Raw genomic sequence first — 8,569 nt, forward strand, 5'->3', positions numbered from 1 at the left:
AATACACCTTTACCAGAGCTCCTAAGACAGTCCAAAATAAAATGCATAAAATGCAAGATGCTCTGCTAAGTTCCAAGGCAGATAAACTACTAGGATATGCTGAACTGTCATATGATCACCTTTTGCAACTTTCTGACAAGCAAATGAGGAATGAGGAAGCCAGATGCACTCAACAACCAAGTTACCAACTTAGCAACTCCAGTGATTCAGTTAACAACTGCAGCAAGAAAGGTCATAAAATGGGGCAAAATTCACTAAACAACTCTCTCACTTAGCAACAGAAATTTTGGACTCAGCTGTGGTGCTAAGTCAAGCACTACGTGTATTACCAAAGTGAAGGAAAGTGTTCCGAACTTCCTCTTTGCTGATTACTGTGCCTTGAATGCTGGCTCAAAGATGGGAGCCTGTATGGACAAATTCTCAATGACAACTGTAGACTCATCATCAATATCCAAAAGACTAAGTCATGAACCAGCCTTCTCCATATTCACCATACACAGAAGCCATAATCACAGCCAACAGGCAGAAACTAAAAGCTGTGAACCATTCCAGTTACCTTGGCAGCACCCACTCCTTAGTGACCATTGATACAGAAGTCAACTGCAGAATAGCAAAGGCAAATTCTGATTTTAATAATAATAATAATAATAATAATAATAATAATAATAATAATAACAACAACAACAACAACAACAACAACAACAACAATAAAGTTGGAAGGGACCTTGGAGGTCATCGAGTCCAACCCCCTGCTCAGGCAGGAAACCCTATACCATTTCGGACAAATGGCTGTCCAGTCTCTTCTTAAAAACCTCCAGTGTTGGAGCATTCACCGCTTCTGGAGGCAGGTTGTTCCACTGGTTAATTGTTCTAACTGTCAGGAAGTTTCTCCTTAGTTCTAGGTTGCTTCTCTCCTTGCTTATTTTCCACCCGTTGTTTCTTGTCCTGCCTTTAGGCGCCTTGGAAAATAGCTTGACACCCTCTTCTTTGTGGCAGCCCCTGAGATATTGGAATACTGCTATCATGTCCTCCCTCGTCCTTCTCTTCATTAAACTAGACATACCCAATTCCAGCAGCCGTTCCTTATATGCTTTAGCCTACAGTCCCCTAATCATCTTTGTTGCTCTTCTCTGTACTCTTTCTAGAGTCTCAACATCTTTTTTACATCACGGTGACCAAAACTGGATGCAGTATTCCAAGTGTGGCCTTACCAAGGCATTGTAAAGTGGTATTAACACTTCATGTGATCTTGATTCTATCCCTCTGTTAATGCAGCCTAGCACTGTGTTGGTAGACTGTGCTCCAGTACATGGGAACATTGACGAATTAGTCCAACAACAAAATTGGAAATCTAAGAACTACTCTATGCCTATGAAACATGATCTGTGTATTGAAGCAATTTAATTATTTCCACATGACTTGTCTTTGCAGAATATTAGGCATCAGATGGCTGGATAAAGTGTCAGACAGTGAAGTTCTCCCTAGAGCGAGTCTACCATCAAACCATCCTCTGCTAATAAGAGCACAGACCCATTGGACAGATCACAACATCTGTATGCTGGATGAGTGCATACCAAACAGTTCCTTTTTGGGGAAATCTCAGCTGGAAAATGCTCACATGGAGGACAGAAGAAACATTTCAAACATTACATTAAGGGCTTTCCTGAAGTTGGGCTATGAACCTGTAATTCCCTTTTCTCACCTATTGTAATTAAGGCTTTAGGTAGCCTTCCCTAGGCTGGCATCATTATTTTGGGGATGATGGGATAATTCACCTCAGGTAATAGTACATTCTGGTTTATGTCACTCAAAATACCAGACTAAATATGACATTGAATGATACTATGATTGTGGGATAATAAAAAAGTGAAGATGGAAATAAACACAAGGGTTGGTTTTGATACTATTACAATCTTCATATTTTGGAGCAATGGCCACAAAGGGCCACTCCTCTACTATGCTTATTTTTTTGAGAGGGGGGAATAATTGTTATCTTGGAAATATAATAATCTTCCAAGTCAAGGTTCCTCTGCCACTTTCCAAGATAAAGTGTTGCTTGCTAAATATGTTTCTGTTTATATACTATTAAAATCTCACTGTTATCTCTTTGCTTGTTTTTACCCTTCGGTTAGCCTAAATAGTATATTATACTGCAAAAAAAATTGAATCATGGTACCTACATAAAGCTAACTTGAAGAATGCATAAAAGGGTCCATTTCTCCTGTGGAACTGAAATTTCCACAATGTTTACTCCAGTTTTATTCACAGCCCCGTGGCCATTGCAGCATCGCTGTGCTCACATGATGATGATTTCTTATGGTCCCTGACAGCTTGCCATAAACAACATCAGTGGGGAAACCAGCAGGAAGTTAGAAGTCATTCCTCTTCCTCCTGCCTTTTTGCCCACCCATGATAATTCTGTTTATCTGTTTAGGTATGTAAATATTGATTTATTATTGAAGTTTGCTTACCACTATAATTGTTTTTCTATTTATGATATGTAAATCTTCTTAGATAGTCACAGGACCATCCAGCATTGGGGAAAAAAAAGATCCACCTAAAATTTAAAGTTCATTCTGATTATCTCTCAATAATAATAATAATAATAATAATAATAATAATAATAATAATAATAATAATAATAACAACAACAACAACAACAACAACAACAACAACAATAATAATAAAAAAGTTGGAAGGGACCTTGGATGTTATCTAGTCCAACCCCCTGCTCAGGCAGGAAACCCTATACCATTTCCGACAAATGGATGTCCAGTCTCTTCTTAAAAACTTCCAGTGTTGGAGCATTCACCGCTTTTGGAGGCAGGTTGTTCTTCTGGTTAATTGTTCTAACTGTCAGGAAGTTTCTCCTTAGTTCTAGGTTGCTTCTCTCCTTGATTAGTTTCCATCCATTGCTTCTTGTCCTGCCTTCAGGCACTTTGGAGAACAGCTTGACTCCTTCTTCTTTGTGGCAGCCCCTGAGATATTGGAAGACTGCTATCATGTCACCCCTCGTCCTTCTCTTTGTTAAACTAGACATACCCAAATCCAGCAACCATTCCTTATATGTTTTAGCCTCCAGTCCTCTAATCATCTTTGTTGCTCTTCTCTGAATTACCTTTCTCTCAAAGGGTGACCTAATGGTCACAGGGTTTTCTAGTTGATATTAAAAACTCAGACAAAAATCCAGGACAAAAAAAAATCCAATTCAGAAAATTAATAATGAAAGAGTTTTTGCCCTGAATCCACAAGTTTTATTTGTGTGGGTAAAATATCTAACTATGCTATCCTTACGAAAAGCAGGAACATTTCCAAGAGTAGATTAATATTGAAAATTGTCTTAATATTGAAAACAGGAGATAATGGTCTAATTTGACACATGATATGTCTTTTTGATCATTTAGTTTTACTTTCTCTCTCATGCAATTTTATTGTGAATTGTGAGAACTAATCACTATATAACATTTTGATATATTTTTTTACTGAAACAATAAAGCAATTGCAACTATGCATGGTATTATTTTCTTCAAATCGATCTCTTGAGAAATCTCTGTTTTATCATCTAGCTGGTTCCACCGCTTGGGGAATCAGCTTTATTTACTAAAGTGCCTACATAAAAAGACAAAATCCAAATATAATGGAACAAATTCTTTTCTTTCTTTGATTCTGCATCTAAAATGTGGCTAAAAATGAAATCACTATGGGTAGAGCTTTCATATGTTACATTTCATTAATGGTGTTATCCTCCACACAAGTAAGTTCATCCTTGATCATCAAGCTTCTGTTTAGCAATTTTTCTAGGAAATCTGCTTCGTAGTGTTACTCAGTAGAAGTTGATGTCAGAGCATGAAAGACAGTTCATGATTTCAAGTCTCTTCTGACAGCAGTGAATGATGCTATCCTTTGATCCACTGAAAGAGATCAAGTTCTTCACAGTTGCTTCAGAAACAGAGTGGGAAGCTGTGCTACAAAGCAGAGGAACATACTGTTTGATGGTAGTTGATCACAATATTACTATCACAATATTCAACAGAGGTAGCTTTTGCAATGTTTCTGGTCCAGCACAGTTGCTGACAATGACTGTCAGTTCATGCTGCCACTCCGTCTTGGAAAATAGTTGCAATTTAGTACAATATGGTTAGAATATATCTTCAAAAAATGGCCACTTCAAATCTTTCCATATTTGAGAAGGTACATTCATTTTGTAGATTCAGGTACAAATTTGGGCAGCATGGAGAGTTCTATTCAACTATTCACGCAAACGGTACAAAAGGACATAGGATGCTGACAAAATATTTCATCTAGCATACATAGCATTATAGCCGTTGGCTATATGCTTGACATCTTTTTAGATATTTATACATCTTGCACAAAGATAAGAAGACAACATCTTACTCTTTCCAAAATCAGGGAGGTGCCTAGTTATGGAAGTCTTTTATATGCTAAATATCTGAAGAGGAACCAGGACACTTTGTGATAGTGTGAATTTGCATACATTTCCACATTTTTTTTTTTTCATTTGTAGACTTTCTAAGCATTTTTTGTTCAGGCAAATGCTAGAAATGAGGCTAAATGAGGCAAAATGCCCTGGATAAGATGCTCTAGCCTATGACAATTACAAAATGGATCTGGGCAGCACAACTGATAGAACTATGAGCAACAGGAAGGAATGGGGAGAGAAATAAAAGAGAAAGCTAAAGTGAATGGGGTTTTTTTCCCCATAAGGATCTTTTTCAATATTAAGGAATTCATTATGAATGCTATAATGGTAAGTCTACAGGAACAATATTTTTAAAATACCGGTAAAATGGGACAAATTACACTGATTTCCTTTTCCTGTAATATTGCATAGTCATGAAAGGAAGGAAGGAAGGAAGGAAGGAAGGAAGGGAGGGAGGGAGGGAGGGAGGGAGGGAGGAAGGGAGGGACAGGGAGACAGATAGGGACAGAGATAGGGAAAGGAACAGGGACAAAGACTAGAACTTGTAGAAAGAGGTCATGGATAGGGTTGTGAACACTCAAAATGTATTTTTAGTACAATATAAAGACCTGTTAACTACTTCTTATATTTCATGATAAACACAATTCCTCTTATCTTCTGAACAACTTAAATAAATAATTTCATTCTCCAGAATAGGGGGGGAAAAAGGAAAATCTAAATGCTTTCTTAATCAAGAATGTCTAAAAACTTTGATAGAATGTTTTAAAATGGGAAAATGGGTAAATAAATTCAAAGGCTGGCAGATGTTTATAGAAAAGTAGGAATGTGGCATGTTGCAGTGAACAAAGGTTTATCAAAAGAAGGGGAAATAACTGTATAACAGCATGCCTCTGCCCATGTTGTTCTATTTAACTGAGAGTTAAATATGTTAGTAGGAACATAAGAGTAAGTTGAATGGAGTGTGATTAGGGTAGTTAAAGAGGCTGGGTGATAAAATCAGATAAGGTAGGGTCAGAATGAATGGGCCCTGAGTGAATATGGGTTGGCTACAGATCTCAGTGAGTGACCAATACAAAATAATAAATTGTAGCATTTTGCTCATACAAAGAGAAGACGTGAGAACCAAATTACAAAACAAATATGGGAAGGAAAAGTGAATGGACTGAGAAGAAGGGGAAGAGCATAGTGGAAGAGACCCTCAAAAACAGAGCTGAGAAAGTTTACAGAACAAAAGACAATTTATGAATTGATGTGTGGGCACAATGGAAGCAAGCATGGTTTGCAAGACATAATGGTATGAAAAAGCGTTAACTGGATTTAGTTACATTTCCTTTATGTTTTTGTTATCTCTTGCCTTGTTCCTCCTTCATGTTTTTTCCCTCTTTTTCTTTATTTTACATAAAATTGTTTACCTAGAAAGGAAAGTGGGATGGCCACGTATATATCAACGATTTGGACGAGGGGATAGATGGGGAACTCATCAAATTTGCAGATGACACCAAGCTGGCAGGAATAGCCAACACTCCAGAAGACAGGCCTAAGATACAGAAGGATCTGGACAGACTTGAACACTGGGCACTATCTAACAAAATGAAATTCAATGGTGAAAAAAGTACGGTTCTACATTTAGGCAAGAAAAACCAAATGTACAGGTATAGTATAGGGGGTACCTTGCTCAATAGTAGTAACTGTGAGAGGGATCTCAGAGTCCTAATGGAGAATCACTTAAATATGAGCCAGCAGTGTGCTACAGCTGCCAAAAAAGCCAACACAGTGCTGGGCTGCATTAACAGAGGGATAGAATCAAGATCACATGAAGTATTAATACCACTTTACAATGCCTTAGTAAGGCCACAGTTGGAATACTGCATCCAGTTTTGGTCACCACGATGTAAAAAAGATGCTGAAACTCTAGAAAGAGTACAGAGAACACCAAAAAAGATGATTAGGGGACTGGAGGCTAAAACATATAAGGAACGTTTGGTGGAATTGGGTATGCCTAGTTTAATGAAGAGAAGAACGAGGGAGGACATGATAGCAGTGTTCCAATATCTCAAGGGCTGCCACAAAGAAGAGGGAGTCAAGCTATTCTCCAAAGCGCCTGAAGGCAAGACAAGAAGCAACGGATGGAAACTAATCAAGGAGAGAAGCAACTTAGAACTAAGGAGAAGTTAGAACAATTAACCAGTGGAACAACCTTCCTCCAGAAGCAGTGAATGCTCCAACACTGGAAGTTTTTAAGAAGAGTCTGGACAGCCATTTGTCCGAAATGGTGTAGGGTTTCCTGCCTGAGCAGGGGGTTGGACTCAATGACCTCCAAGGTCCCTTCCAACTTTATTATTATTATTATTATTATTATTATTATTATTATTATTATTATTATTATTATTATTATTATTATTATTATTATTATTATTATTATTATTATTATTATTATTATTATATACATAATGTTTTATGAATTGTTATTGAGGAATTGTTATTGAGGAATTTCACTGAAATGCACAGTAATCTTCCATACTGAGACATGACAATAATCACAAAATGTTAGCAGTTTTGCTTTATCAATTTAGAACATAGATGTATGGAAGTGTTATACATTTTTCATTTGTCTATTTGTGTTATATTTTGTAGTAAGGAACTCTGACTGTGACAATGCTTTAGAATGTTACTTTTCTAAAGCAAAGTTCCCCCCCATCCTACTTTTAAAATATTGCTCACTTTAATTAGCTATAAGGTAATAGTGTGTTTCATCTTTATTAATCATCAAATTACTTTGCATAATGCAGCCATTCCCAGCAGAAATAATGTAAATAGTGATTACAAGAAAGCAGATAATACATTTGTCCCAATACCCCAGTAATTTTTACTAATCTCTTGGAACAGAATGTTATTACATAATTTAAAGTGTTACTTTATAAGAAGCATTAAAAGCTGCATGTGTTACACTGCACTGTATTTTTTTTAAAAAAAATATTACGGGTATATCTTATTGAACCTTATTAGTTAAGTAACATATATCTCCAAGCCATAGCTTGTAGCCAGAGCTGGACATATGGGCCCACACTTGTGAGCGGTCAAAGATTGTCTGTGGTTTACAGAATTAATTGCAAAGACTGTGCGAGCAATTATGAACAGGCTATTAGGAGGCAGGAGCAATGCTCACAAGTATGGGCCCATATGTCCAGCTCTGGCCACACATTCGATCTAGCTAACACAGAGGTTATAGCTTGTGAGACTACCAAGGGGGGGCCGCCTACTCAAGGAAGCCTGGCTCTCTAATGAAAATTCCATCAACCGGCATATAGATCTTTTGCCGGCTTACCAGACTCTTAGGAGATGGGAAAAACAGCGCCACGGCCTGCTGAGAAGACATTTAACTCTTCCTTGTCAGGATTGGGGCAGTAGAATGATGGATGAGATGGGCACGATCTCTAAAAAAGGCGATGACAGCGTTTTGCATAATTGGGATGATGGCTCTATAGGTGAGACAACCACGACTCCCATGGACCGAGATGATGGACCAAACGGCCCTAAGCCAGGGACGGACGCGCTGAGGCGATCTGGAAGGAGGGGGAGGGGGGGAAGACAGACAGCAGGAATGCCGGAACAGCTGCTTGTTGCAGGACTGGAGCGGAGGAATTACGACAATGGCCTTGGGGGAGGATAATAGCCCTGGGAGGAGGGAGACTGGGTGCAGGGATGGATTGACAGCTGCCCTCCAAGTGCTTGCACACGCTCTAAAAGAGCACTTGAGGATCGTAAAACAACTAGTGGAGTCAAGGACAGTTTGCCTGATGCGGAACAACTCTGTGCGATACGGATTAATACAATCAACGGGCCGATGACGCACTCAAGGAGCCGGGCTCAGAGGCAGTAGGCTATATGAGCTACCTTCCCGATCTCCTTCTATTCTAACTCTGATGACGCCAGCAGTTTTTGGCCGGACGAAAGCTTAGTGACTCTTCTTAACCACATGCTTGTTTATATTAAACAGTCTGGTTTATTATATCCTGGTGTTCGTTTTTTCTTTTATTTGGTATATATATATATATATATATATATATATATATATATATATATATATATATATATATATATATATATATATATATATATATATATATA

Source organism: Protobothrops mucrosquamatus, unplaced genomic scaffold (genome assembly GCF_001527695.2).
Source record: "Protobothrops mucrosquamatus isolate PMUCROS unplaced genomic scaffold, P.Mucros_1.0 scaffold240, whole genome shotgun sequence".
Classification (NCBI taxonomy): domain Eukaryota; kingdom Metazoa; phylum Chordata; class Lepidosauria; order Squamata; family Viperidae; genus Protobothrops; species Protobothrops mucrosquamatus.